A 14,208-nucleotide genomic window follows, 5' to 3' on the forward strand; every position below is an offset into this window, starting at 1 on the left:
CTGAGTGAACCGGGGTGTACTTTGCCGCATTTCATGGGAAAATAAATCACTGTATTCCTGTCGTCATTGATGTTTGTGATGGCTTTCCGCATGAACTACAAGATAATATTATGTTTTAGAGCTTGCCACCATTTTCTAGAATGTGCAAGAACATGTGCTACAGATTTCGCGCGTAATCTTTCAATAGATGATAATTTTAAAAAATACTTTAAAAAATGAAATAATCTGATGATTTGTAGTCCCCTTCATCTGGCTTGAACACAGCACAACCTCTGGAGGTTGTGCCATGTTTGTTTGTTTGTTTATATGTTTTTGTTTTGTTTTTTTGAGGGGGGGGGGGGGGACTCTAAACATGGTATTGATGAGTTACGAAAATAATATTCCTATACACCATGTCACCCTGTGACATTCCAGCAATACTAACCTTGCAGACAGCAGACCTTTTTCTTTTTCTTTTTCTCTTCTATCCTTTCTTTCTTTCCTATTGTTTTTTTATCTATCCCTCTGCCTTTCTTTCCACACGGCTGTCTTCATACATGCACAGTGCTGTACAAAATACACACGAATCATGTTGCTGAGGAAAGCTTGAGTTTTGTGAAGCAGACATGCTGCTCAGCCGATAGTGACCTTTTGAAAGCTAATTACCATATTATCGACAGGTCCCCTTGTTGGCTCCCAAAGCAGTAGCCGTAGAAGAGGGAAAGGGCAGGGGAAAAAATGTTGTCGTTGAAAGGACAATCAGCACGAATATATTTAAGGATAATTTGATCAATGGGTTTTGTGGTCACATGGCGGATCCGTTCAAGGTCATTGGTTATATGCAAATCTATAGATGGTTATTATTGATTATTTCTAAGCAGAGAATTTAAGCAATGTAATATATCAAACTTGCCATCTCTCTACTTGAACCTCTGTTTGTTTTTGTTTTTAAGGCATGTTATCAAATTTTTAGATTTGAAAAAAATTAATCCTTTGCATCTGGAGGTTTATTATACAAATGATAGTTTTAAGTATTATTTTTCTCTTAGTATAAGGATAGAATGTACATCAAAAAGATATTTCATCTGTCTGAATTTAGACTTGCAGCCTTCTTATCTATAGTAATAATTGCAAACAGATTTGATCAAGACTTTGCAAATTCACAACTTTTGAACAGACTGATCGAGTTTTCTAAACTGATGTGTTCCTTTTACTATTTTTGGCATCCTCTGAATCCGCATATGTGTGTTTGGGGCAAATTTCCCTTCAAAAGTAACTTTGGGCTAGACCTATTCTTCTGAAACAAAATGGATTTTGACACAGTGAACAGTAAAATGACGTACAATAATTACCCTGGGGATACCACAGTATATAAGATGGCCTAGTGTTCACAAAATGAGTAACTTGCTTAATGTTTCATGTTGATATGAATGCACATGACTGACTGAAGGTCAGCAGTGCTGTCCTTGAAATGTGTGTATACAGGCATTGAAAAGATTTGCTTGCACAAGAGGATTACCTAGCTTTGATAAAAGGAGGGAGCATGTAGAAGAAAGAGCAAGAAAGATCGAGGGGGGGGGGGGAACACGTCAGTTTCATCAGTGTCGTCACATTGCAGTATGCCACTATATTTCCATGAATGACTGCTTCTCCTTAATTGCGTGTCAACTCATGATATTTCTAATATTCTTTAATATGTTTTATATTTGATATTTTCAAGGACTTTGGTAGATATTGATTGCTGCTAGGTCAGGCAAGCCTTAAAATCACAAGCAATTTTTGGAATGTTTATGGATAGTCACTTGCTGATGAATTAAACAAGAGGCTTTCATACATTTGTCAGTATGAACACGAATGATTTCAGGAAAAAAAAATGTAATACACAGTGCACACTCTACGTGATCAGTTGATTGTTATGTTGCCATGGAAACAGGAAGTGCAAACATGATATGGTGGTTCCTGGGAATTTCTTATCAACAGAGTCTGTGTGTGGGAAAAGCGGGTCCATGTCAAAGACAGATTATCAATCAAGAATCGCTCCGTTCTAAATATCCTCAAGAGTGCTGACTTATCCTAATGTTCATAGGTGACCACAGCCATTGTGATTTACCTATTCCTTTGCTCATTGCGTGCAAATGTCTGGGGGTGTGAATTCAGTTGATGGAAGAGATTTCATGCAGTCTGGTTTACTTTGTGAGACGGAAGAAATGTGAGAGCAATAAAAGTTGAAGCTCATCAAAGATCCGTCTTCACTTTGATGAATTAGTTCATCAATAATTCTGTGAAAACCACACTCCAGTGACTATGTTTTCAAGTGATCTGAGAAGAGGAAGGATGTTCAAAAAAGAATAAGAAAGAAATGCTTTGCGGCATTTGCTGAAAACAGTCCGTCCACATTGAATTACTGTTGCATTGAGACAAGCTTCCTTTTAATCGACAACCTAATATTACTTTATGAAACCATTACAAAGAGCTGTACATCCTGTTGCTCTCCAAAACACTTGACAAGGATGGGCAAAATTTGATTGTTTGATGTTTATTCCTGTTGATATCACATCAAATTCATTTCCTACAACCTGTTTGTTCAATTTGCATCACAGCTTGTCATAAATCAGCTTTGTCTATCCACTCGCAAATTAAACCAATCAAGTGGATCAAGAGAAAGAGCATGCTTCCTAATGAAATTCTGTTTACAAGCGACTGCGATGTGGCACAACCAGTTGTTACAGGTTACACAAGCGTGCATGCGAGATGCACTCAAACTCACTTGCAAAGATTGTGAGTTTATTCTCTTTTTGAGCACAACCATTGTTATCGATTTCTTTCCTTTCCTTTTCATGGAGCAGTGTGAGCGGATTACATTGGCTTCTGTAAAATATTTGTGATTCTAATGAATTCAGAATGAGTGAATTAATGTAAAAGGTGTGCTTGTGTCATACAATGTATTGCCATAAATCTAAATACCCTGGTATCATAGGGCCACTGTACTTTCTACTGAAGTTGACCTTCAACAACTACAGAAAAATTAAACAGACCGGTATAAGATTTGTAGACTGTAAGTCAGACCCCCACAAAGTTATGAAATTTCACAGTTTAACATATTTTCTGAAAACAGAGCTGTTGGTCACTTGTATGTTTTATGACATGATGGTGCTGCCCATCTCCTAAGCCCTTTTGACCTTACCTTAGCTCTTTTATCAGCTGGATCACATAATACCAATCTTGTCTGAATTTCACTTCGTCTTTTTTTTTCTGTAAACTAAATTCCTGAAAGAGGTGCGCTAGATTTCATATCAAATTTCACTGAGGGTTTTGATGATTTGACACTAATGACAATTTGATAGAGGAAATGATAGCTGTTGAAATATTGAGAAAAATATGGCAGATTTATTAGATTTTTACCAAATGAATGATATTAAAGTAAAACAGAGGTGCCATTGTTTTCTCATCAGCAGAATTATGAATGATATCACTGTTACATGAAAACATGCACATTGTTAACAATTCAGTTGTACTTTTGTGTTTGTCTTTCTGTTTTCCAGAAAGCAAGGTGAATTTTCTGCTTATAAATATAAATTGCCACTGGCAATTTCACTTTCGAGGGCCTATGATTTTAAAGACTGGAAAGCGTACAGTTGTGATCATTTGTTTTTTTTTTTTAATGCCTTAGCCTCCAAAGGATGCGGGGGCTGCATCATTTATTGTCGACTGTTTTTATTGTATTTTTCTTGTAGCTTCTACTGGTGTCAGTATGATGCTGTTGTGACCAGTAAAAGAAGGTCAATTCAATAGTCACAATGTTGAGGAAAACAAGTTTGATTATTACGGCCTTTTCTTCCTCTTTGATATTACCTTGGAAAGGGCATTTGCAGTTCATTCAGGTAAAAGTAATTTTGAAAAGTAGCAACAGCAGCCACAGCAACCACCACCACATAAACAAGTACTAGCGTCATCTCATCAGAGTGAGAGAATGAGTGGATGGCTTTCGTAATTACGTGGTTACCCAGGAACTACAATGTATGTGATCTGAGAATGGACTGTTGTCTGTTTGCTTTGTTTTTTTTTTGTTTTTTTTTCCCACTGGGATATTTATTATTCCACACCAAACATAATGTATATTCATCTTTTTTTTTTTATTTGTATGTTTTATTGATTTTCTTGATTACAAACAATACAAATTACACAATAATTATGATCATATGGAACAAAAAATTATGTCTTATTGATGATCTTATTTTAATGTATATTCATCTTAACACATAATACATCATATTATTAAAATCAGCACTTGGAAAGATATGCAATGAAATATCGTGACTCAGACCATCTTATCATACATATCAAGAAAACAGGTGTCTAACCAGACAGCTTTGTTTTGTTTTGATATGTTTGTGTTTGGTTATTTTCTTTCTTAGAACATCTTTGTAAAAATGCAGTTTTGTGTTTAACGTTATTTAGAACATCTGATATTGGATGAAAACTTACAAAGACTAGATGAAAATGATACATGACATGACATGTCAAATGTGTCATAAAAAGCCTAATTATTAATGTGTGTACATTGTATGGAAGCCGAACTTTGCTTTGAAGGGATACTGAGTAACTTCACTCCCAAATGATTAATGTTACAAAGTCCAATATTTTCCTTGATATTTGGACAATCACAATTTGTAATAAAAGAAATACAGTACCACATGGTTATGTGGCCTGATGGAATAATGAAAGCTAAGCATAATGAATACGAATATTAAGATTCAGCACTTTTTTTTGCCTCAACCCTTCCTCGTACTTGCACATATTATACATAATTATTTGCTTTATTGGCTGGAAAGAAAATAATAAGCATTCTGTGGTGGTTTCTCAGGCTTGAGACAATGATTCTATTTTTTTTTTCAAACTACTGATTTGTTTGAAACCCAGCAATTCATCCACATGTGTATGAGGAATATGGAAATTTCATGATGACCAATTTATCCCAGTATTAGAGATTTTTCAAATTAGACATGAAAAAAAAAATTCCTGAATTAATTCTTCGACAGAATGGAAAAAGGCAATGTGGAAAAAGGAAGTTGCACTTGTCTAAACACACCTTTATCTTTGATGAGGAACTAAAAAAGGGGAAAGGTATACGTGAGAACTCACCCTCCGTATTCATGAATTAAGGTAATTCTAGTCCATAGAGTACTTTACACCCAGTTCACCAGACTCTGCTGTTGTTTACATGAATGTGTTGCACTCAGCACCTGGTTATTCCGGTCTTGTAGGGTGTAATTTCAGCTGTCGCAAAGGACCTCGGTAGTGGGTATTAAGAAATGATGTGACTGGGAGCAGAGAATGCAACTTTTCAAGCACACATTCATCTCTTGTTGTTGAGGAAACAGCTGAAATATTTTTTTTTTTAATGTGGAAAAACAAATTTTAATGTTATCTGAAATAATTGTGATGTGTTTTCCTCGTAAGATGATAGAGTTTGAAGGCAGCATGCACATCATATGCTTGATTTCCATCTTTAGAAAAACACAAATTCAAAATCTTATAAAGAAAGATCTATTAAAAAAATGCTGGTTGACCAGATGTTGGAAGTCAGAAGGACTTGTTCTTTAGTGCCTCACACAAGAAATTATTGCACAATAGATTTTTAGGTAGTGAAGTCATGAGGGTTAAAGGGACAGTTTAGTTTTGGTGTAGAGGGCGCTTCAGATTTTTTTTTCCTTTTGTGAGATAAACTGTTCTCAGTGGCTACTACAGTACAGTTACAGTATTTCAAGACTGATAGGACTTACCACATCATGGAATTCATTCGGAATCATGTTCTGTCATGTTTTTATCTAAAAGAAAATGTACCCCTATGAGAACTTTATTTACCTTCTTCAATAAAGCAGTGAAATGACAAGTGTTCTTTTTTTCTTTAAATCAATCTTATAAAGGGGAGACACATTGCTATAGGGACCACATAGAGAGCTCTCTCATCTATGCGACTTTAATAAAGGCTGCATTTATCAATTCTCCCCTGTTTGAAATGTGTTGAATACCCACTATCAAGACGCATTTGTAAATGCCTATTGGATGGAGTTTCTTGAGTTGTTGCATTCATCAGCTCTGTCGTAGGTCAATTGGGAGGACTTGTCACTGCACAGCTCTGTTAGGCAGTTCGACCTGAGGAGCAGAGATGTGAATTGCAGCGGTTGGTGTGGGTAGGTCCAAGCTACAAACGCGTTTTTAAGAAACTTTGCGTTAATCAACTCTACAGAAACATGTTTCTGGCTCAAACGCGTTTGGGATCGCACTTTTTCGGCATTTGAAAAATTGTGCTTCTAACCCTTTAGTCAAATCAGCATTGTGGTTATCAACTGCCCAAAACTCTGTGAAAGTTGTTCGGAAACCGCAATTCTGCACCAGAAGTGAGTTGATAAACGCACCTTTTGATATGTGTGAATCTTTTTGGCTAACATTAGAGATGCAATAAAGGCATTCAGGTCTGTCTATAATGCCATCTGATGTGGATCACAAGGTTATCTTCCAGTCGTCACAGTGCAAGACAAGCACAACACCTGCTTGCACTACATCTACTGGAGATTCATCGTTTTCTCTTGACTCGAACCCATATTGTTTGATGTTTGGCATTCCCATAATCTTGGCGCAGGGGATGATCTGTTTCCATGGGTTATAAATTCTGCTTACACCGTTCCACACCAATGATATCAAAACAGTTTAAGGGAAGCAAATGGGGACAATTTCCTGTACTTGAAGGCCCTCTGCCCTTTCTCAAGCAAGGTCACATGGTGAAATTGAACGGCATAATGACTGCCGCTTCTGTTACCACTTGCCTAAAATCGAGGGCCATTTCACTTCTGGTTTGAATTATGTCTCCTGTTTAGTGCTTGTGCCCAGAAGCTCACTTTTCATTACGATGATGGGGTCGTTGCTTGAGTGGTAACAGGCCATAGTGCTGACCCCTGTGTGTAGTCCAGAATGAAAGTGACCTCTGAGAGTAGTCATTATAATGACCATGTAGCTTTGCCCCAAGAGCCCAGGTCAGTGGGTGATGAGTGTCATAGTCTTTGCTTTTTATACTTTTTTTAGGGTAATTTTTCATACCGTTTTGGCAATTTTCCACGTACACAACATTTTATCTATTCCTCACAATCTATCAGTGTTAGTATATCTTGAAATTCCCTGCATATTATGGTTTTATGTAACTTATCACAGACACAAGCGTAAAGTTTTTTTTGTCCCTTTCTTGCATCAAACAGAGAGCGGAGAGGGTACTTTTTCTGATGTGTCGTCACATCAAATTGTATGCGTAGAAACAATGCCAGCCTAACAAAGCATGGTTTTCAAAATTATTGAGTCAACATGAAGTTTATTGGAATTATTTCGTAAGCCATTCGTGGAATGGTGGAATGATATCGTAATGATATGCCATTGTCGGTGTCAAAACCAGACATTTTTGTGTGCATAAGACTTTCACAAATTTTGCAATAAGCCAAGATTTGCGAAAGTAGAATGCACAGGAGAGGTTTTGTCTCCACAATCCAGTGCATGTACTTTACCTGGTACATATGTACTTGCAATATTTTCACGGTGGGCAATTCACGAAAGTTCACTTAGGCTACAAATTTGCAAAAATTTCATGCCATGAATGTTTCTGGTTTTACAGTGCTCGAATGATATGGCATGATTGGTTATACTGGACTTGCTGTAACTAATGATTCTGCCTGATACATTATGGCAACATACAAGTACACATGTTCAGTCTGATAGGGAAAAAAGTGGCTGTCTCCCAAGTTCTATGACTGCAAGTGAGTGAGTGACTGAAATTGTGAGACTAAACCCTTTGATAACTTCGCAAATAAACTGCCCATTGCAAGAGCCTGTGTAGTGAGTGAAGCATACATATTGTGGATGTGCAAGATTGACTGCCACGCATAACACATCAATTGTGCGATTGTGTGTGTGTGTGTGTGTGTGTGTGTGTGACCATAGCATGTGTCAGCTATTATTGCCGAGATATTGTAGGATCCCTGACATGAGGAAAGAGAGGGAGAGAGATAGAAAGAAAGTAAGTGTGTGAGAAGGGAAGAGAGATGGTAAGATGGTAATCATAACGAGAGAGAGGAGATCGGGATGAAGTTGTGTAGGGAGTGGATCAAGGAGGCACTCTGAGGAATGTAGTAGTATGTATCCTAGTGTTGCTCATCCTCCATCAGATGCTCCTTCCTCCCAGCTACTGCTTCCAGGACGTATCGTCATCCTTCCACCCCGGTGAAAGTCGAGCCAAGGAGCTGCATTCATCCACACGTCTGTCATATATTGAGTAGGATCTGTATATGGCTGCATAAAAAGCAGGGTGATTTTCTGCATCAGTCTTTTTTCACTGACCCTGGTCAAATGATGTAATGCCAGCCTCTCCGCAGAGTTATCCCCATCTGGGTGGCAGCGGAAGGCAGAGAGGTGCAGCTGCCTGGTAGATCCTGAAATGTATCTAGCCTGCTCTTTGATCACTGCTTGTGGCTCTTGTCTGCATGACAGTGATAGCGGTGAGAGGCATCCTGGAAGATTAATGACATCATCTGAGTTGGACGTCTTGGGGTGAAGCGAGGAATTCTTGATGGTAGGAAGTGGATTTTATGGCCACGGGAAGCGTGTCCGTTTGCGAAATCTCGGTCTGTGCAATTGTCGCTCTCAAGGAATTGAAATAGGATGAGGAGGATGCTGAATCGGAAGTGCTTGGAGCAAGTGATGAGGATGATGAATGTGTCATGACAACGCCTCGCTGCCGTTTTTCGTCTTGCTTTCGCTTTGTCGTCCAATGTTTGATGTATGCCTACGCTGCAGTTTATCAGATTGTATCAGGGGATTCGCACACCTTCTCGTCAAGGTTTTGCAGCTATACTTCATCTTGTGCACCGTGCAAATTCCTAGGAGAGATGAGCTGCAAGTGGGAACCATGGACACTGATTTAATATATCATTATTAGTCTCCTCCTATTCTGTGTGATCTAATTCTGCCAATGTTCACTGGTTCTTGTGTTGTCAGCAATGTGCCACATTGTTGAAGACACAGGGATGATTCCCGAGTGGTTCAATTCTTTTTCATAGGAGTCTGAGCTGCTGGAGCGGGGGTATTAATCACCTTCAGTGATAGTTCTAGTTTCAACTAAGTTTAATCAACACCGATGTGCCCCTGATGAGTGCTATATATGTTTGTAGCACTATGCACTTTCGTTTGCTTTGGCATGTGGAAAGAGAGGTGGTTCAGGGTGATATTTAATTCTTTGAGGATGATTTGTACAAGACGTCAAGCTCTAGGTTTTATCTTTGAGTGGCACTACACAACCTGGGATTGAAGAGGGAATTTTGTTATTTCATCCTGCTGTATGCTTGTGTCAGTTTTTAGGACATGACATTGTGTCTTATACCATACATGTACTTTTACTCACTTGTAAATACTATTTTCAGCATAGATTTACAGGATAGCCTTTCAGGTACAGACACTGTTGAACTAACGGACCTTTTGCCATGAATGGTACAGAATTGTAATTGAACCAAAACAAATTTGACCTCTAATGGTAGAAATATGTTGTGTAATACATGTACAGCTTACAATAAAGAGGGCAAGATATATTCTGAATGAGAAACATACTGGTTAGTATTCTGGGACAAGGCCATGCAGCATTTTAAATGAAGGGATGTAATATTGTGATATACTGTAGGTGATTTATCTGTCTACCTCAGCACAAAAGTGACTCCCTGTACCATAAATATTCCAGTTGCATTCATTTTTTGGGGGTGGTGAGTTGTCCTTGAAACACTAGTGTGGGAATATTAACCCGTTTGATTGATGTATAGCTGGGGTGATTGTACTTCCCTCCTGTGACCTATATTCAGCTATATGCTTGCATCAACAGCATTTCATATCCAGAACACGGAACATTAATTTCAGTGACAAAGCATCATGTGAATGTTATCATCAGTTTGGAACCAAAAGGGCATTCACTTCATGATGAAGTGAACACGAGATTGACAATCATCAACAAGTCATGCCGATTTGTCTCTATCCTTAGCGCCTGATCGATATTCTTTTAAACTGTATGAAAAGCATTAGGTCCCTGTATAGTCTCTCTGTGTCAGACCTGTATATGAATTAACAAGTCAGTACATTCTAATTTCTGTCAGTAACTCATACGCATGCTAAGATGTTTTAATGACCAAACTCATAAGCTGCCCTCAAAATGTGTATTTGTGTAGGTTGGGGGGGGGGGGGTATAAAGTTTGACATATGTTTATAGGGACACGGTGATCTGTGCTTGAAATGGTCAGCAGAACTGGTTTTGTGTTGCAGCTGATATTTCAGTTCATGTAGGTACTTCACAGAACCGTTCAATTTCTTCTTCAAGAAAATATTTCCTTGTTCAATGAATTAGTTTTGCCGTGTGGAGTTGGTAGTAATAGAAAAGAAGACTTTGATATTCTGCAAAGTGAGCGCACATGCTCAAGTCGCGCTCTCCGTGCGTGTAGAATAAGGTGATGGTCTTCCCTTTTGCTCCTGTGCGGAGGATAATCCTACAGAGAAGCTATCATATACAGCCTCTTGTTTTTACTACTAGTATATGAATATGACTGTTTAAGAGCATTGCCTTTGTATAACTACAATGTACGAAGTTTTGTCTCTTGCATAATGACAGAGATTGCTCTCTCTCCCTCTCTCTCTCTATAGAGCCTCTGCATTTTAATGGTTACCATTAACATCTCAACAACAAAGTAGATTTTAAAGGATGTTGAACAAAGTGATAGCAGATGGCATCGTATAATGAAGATGTTATTCTTAGCATCATCTCTCGCCTAATGAAGCAGCACTTCTAGAAGCTGGGCATTAGAATCACCCAGGTCTGAGAGGTGATTTCCTAGGTGTAATGCCCAATCAGTTCCTTGGCAGTTAGTGGAAGAACCCCATAAAATCAGCCCCACAGCGGGAATGCACATGTCATGTCATTAGCAAACTCGTCGAACGAGCACTCGCCTAATTGGTTTTATGGCTCCAAGTGCATCTTATTCAATTAGTCCTTCCAATTAGTCCTGAAATACTGGACGGTGTAATCCCGACCTGCTTTGCGAACTGGCCCCCTGTTTTATCGCAGTTTCTCAAGTTGTTTGCATTTTCTGTTAGAAATGCAAAGAACCAGTTTTAACTGACGACCCTTTCAGAATAGCCCAAACAATGGACAAAGTCAGTCATCTTGAGAGGATATTGTGTAAACACTACACATTTGTGAGGAGAAAAAAAACGTAACAGAAATTCGAACTTTGGAGATTTAATTGTGTCCAGCACTGTGAATGCATGATGGATCATGTTGAGTAAAATTAGGCCACTTCTTTAAAAAAAAAATTAAGTTTTTATGCATCAAAATTGTAAATATTGTCTTTTTAATCCATGTTTGACATCACGTCATATCAATTCTAATTCATATATGTAGAATGACTGAAGAAATATTCCATATGATTTATTTCTGACTGAAAGAAAAACGGCAGCCCTCTTAATTAGATTGCAAGTATTGTGGAATGATTGTCCATGAATCATGGAAAAAAATTACAAAATTTCTCAAACTACTTCCGTGATTATCAGCAATATTTCTTCAATTTGCAGATAGAATTAAAAATCAATAGACCTCTACAAAATCAAGTCAGACATCTCAGGCCACATTTACATTAAGCAGGTATAATGCCTCGCCATCTCAGTATCACTGAATATACCATTGAAGGAGAATTCATGTGACAGCCGAGTGGAAGTGACATCCAGGAAGGAGGAGAGCTCTGGATTTCTGCGTCTTCGCAAATATCATGAGTGCAAGAAGCCCATATCGTTTGCTGCGTGCGGTAAATTTAGCCAATTCCATACTGGATGGGCACAATTGTCACGGGCAGACTCGACGGCAGCCTCCAAGGAGAGAACCATAACACGATTGAAGCGGGGGGAATGGTAAATTGGGGTAACCAATATGTCTAGCTCGACTTACATTTCCGGGAGTAGAAGTGGGTATGAATATGAATGGAACTGCGAGATACGATCGGGCTAAGGTATATCTGACCGTGCCTCTGCCCTGTGGCTTCGGTACACAGTGCCAACTATCCTTACCAGAGATTTGAATAGGGATTCGGGGAGTAAATGAATCCATTTCTGTTCTATTTATGGACTATCAAGATGCAAAGTTTGAGCCAAGTGGGCCAGACAAAAACACAATAAAAACGTGGGTACATGGAATCATCTTCCCCCCCCCCCCCCTCATTTGATATCCGTGCAGGAGAGATGGGCAGTGTATGAAAAAGTGAACAAAAGTAATTTGAGATATTTCACTCATTGCCCATGGTTACCATAAACCAGGGTTGGCATGATTTTTGTTTTTTTTGTTTTTTTTCCTTTCAATTTGTCTGCACCTAATTTCGCAAGTCATCTGCTAGCGATGGAACTGTGGCTTGTATGGTGGAGTACCTGTAGTTTTTTATTGTTTCCACAGGGCTGTGGTTGTAGTGAAAAGGGGGAGGTCATTATTAATGTAAGAAACTGCAATTATTGGACTGTAGGGTCTTCGTTCTTTTTCCTTTGCGTCATACGTAAAAGGCTTGTGTTAGGAATAGGATGTTCATTGAATACCTACTTTATCAAGGGTAGCAAAGACAAGGGAAATGGAGTGAAAAGTGGGACACTGCTATCAATGTGAAAAGCCGCCTGAGGAGACAAAGTACCTATTCATTTCTCAAATTTCTGTCAATTCGGGGTTTTGAATAGACCCCTCAAAATCAAGTCAATTTTCACTCCCTATCCACTGGGGCTTTTATTCCTGCAAGTATGAATAGAGCATGACCATTTCAAATGGACCATGTCAGTCTCCCCCACTATATTCAATGGAACAATGACTTGTTTTTCATCAAAGAAATGTTCAAATGATACCCCCCCCCCACAAAAAAAATGAAATAAAGCAAAGAAGAGTGATAATCCTTCATATATAGAATGCATTTACAGCCAGTCACTGAAAAAAAAGAATACTGTAATATTTGATTTTTCTTCTTAAAATTTATGTATGAGGTTTGAAACAAACAAACAAACAAAAACTTCCTTGTCATTTTCCAGTCAGTAGAGAGAACTGTCCATCCTGTGTATTTGGTATCATTGGATTCATGATAGCCTGTTTTGTGAAGCTGAAAAAAACTACAACAAGACCGAAAAATGCCACACTATTCCTTTCTTCCCTTAGTCCCATGAATAATTAATCGGTCATCCAACCCCAAACTGGGGCTGCCACTCGTGATCGCACCGATTCTGACAAGTATGCCCTTCAGATTTGTACTTCAAACTGTCACTGTGAATTCCAAACCAGCACCCCCCCCCCCCCCCACCCTTCAAACCAAAATATCCTCAGCCAGCCACATGTATGCGACTGGACACAATGTTTTCCTCAGTCAGTCTCTGAAATGTATGGTTACACTCCTGTACTGAGGGATAAAAGTGAGATTTTCATTCTCATTCAAGAGCTAGAGTACAGAGCTATTCATATTTTTCTTCAATTCTCAAGGTGTCCTTTGTACATTTTCACAAGGGTTATGATTAACCTCTCTTTAAAATTAAAAGGTGTCTGCATAACTGTCATTTTAATTTCTTTTATATTTTTTTCGGGGGGGGGGGATGAATGAAAGAATTGTTATAAATAATATGGTAGTTGTCATTGGGGGCAAAATTGAAAGCTAGGAATTAGTCATTAATGGAAAGTTGAAATGTTGACGCTGTCATTGCTTCTAATGTGGTAACATACTGTAAAGCGAGGAATTTTCGCGTGCATTTTAATTTCGCGAATTTCGCGAGCGCCAAGATTCGTGAAATTAAAATGCATGCGAAAGTTCTTTTCTACACTATATGCATTGAATGCCAGTGGCAGTTCGTGAAAATTTCATGCCGCAAAAAAAGGCCGTCGGCTCCAATTCGCGAAAAATTCATGCTGCGAATATTTCATGTTTTACAGTATTCAGGAAGGCAAATTGTTCCAGTCAGCACTTCCATCTTGAGATAGAGGACTTGCAGTAGACTGCTCAGCCATTGGTGCATGCACATTGCTGTGGCAAAAGCTTGCCGTCTCTCTACTTTCATGATCTTTCAATGCAGTAGTAAGCAAAAAGCATAATATTATGATCCTTGACAGTCATGATTTTCAATGTTGCAATATTTCCCAATGGGGAT

This window comes from Diadema antillarum, unplaced genomic scaffold, assembly GCF_040938485.1.
Source record: "Diadema antillarum isolate AM-2024a unplaced genomic scaffold, OU_Dant_1.0 seq00000674_RagTag, whole genome shotgun sequence".
In the NCBI taxonomy this organism is placed as follows: Eukaryota; Metazoa; Echinodermata; class Echinoidea; order Diadematoida; family Diadematidae; genus Diadema; species Diadema antillarum.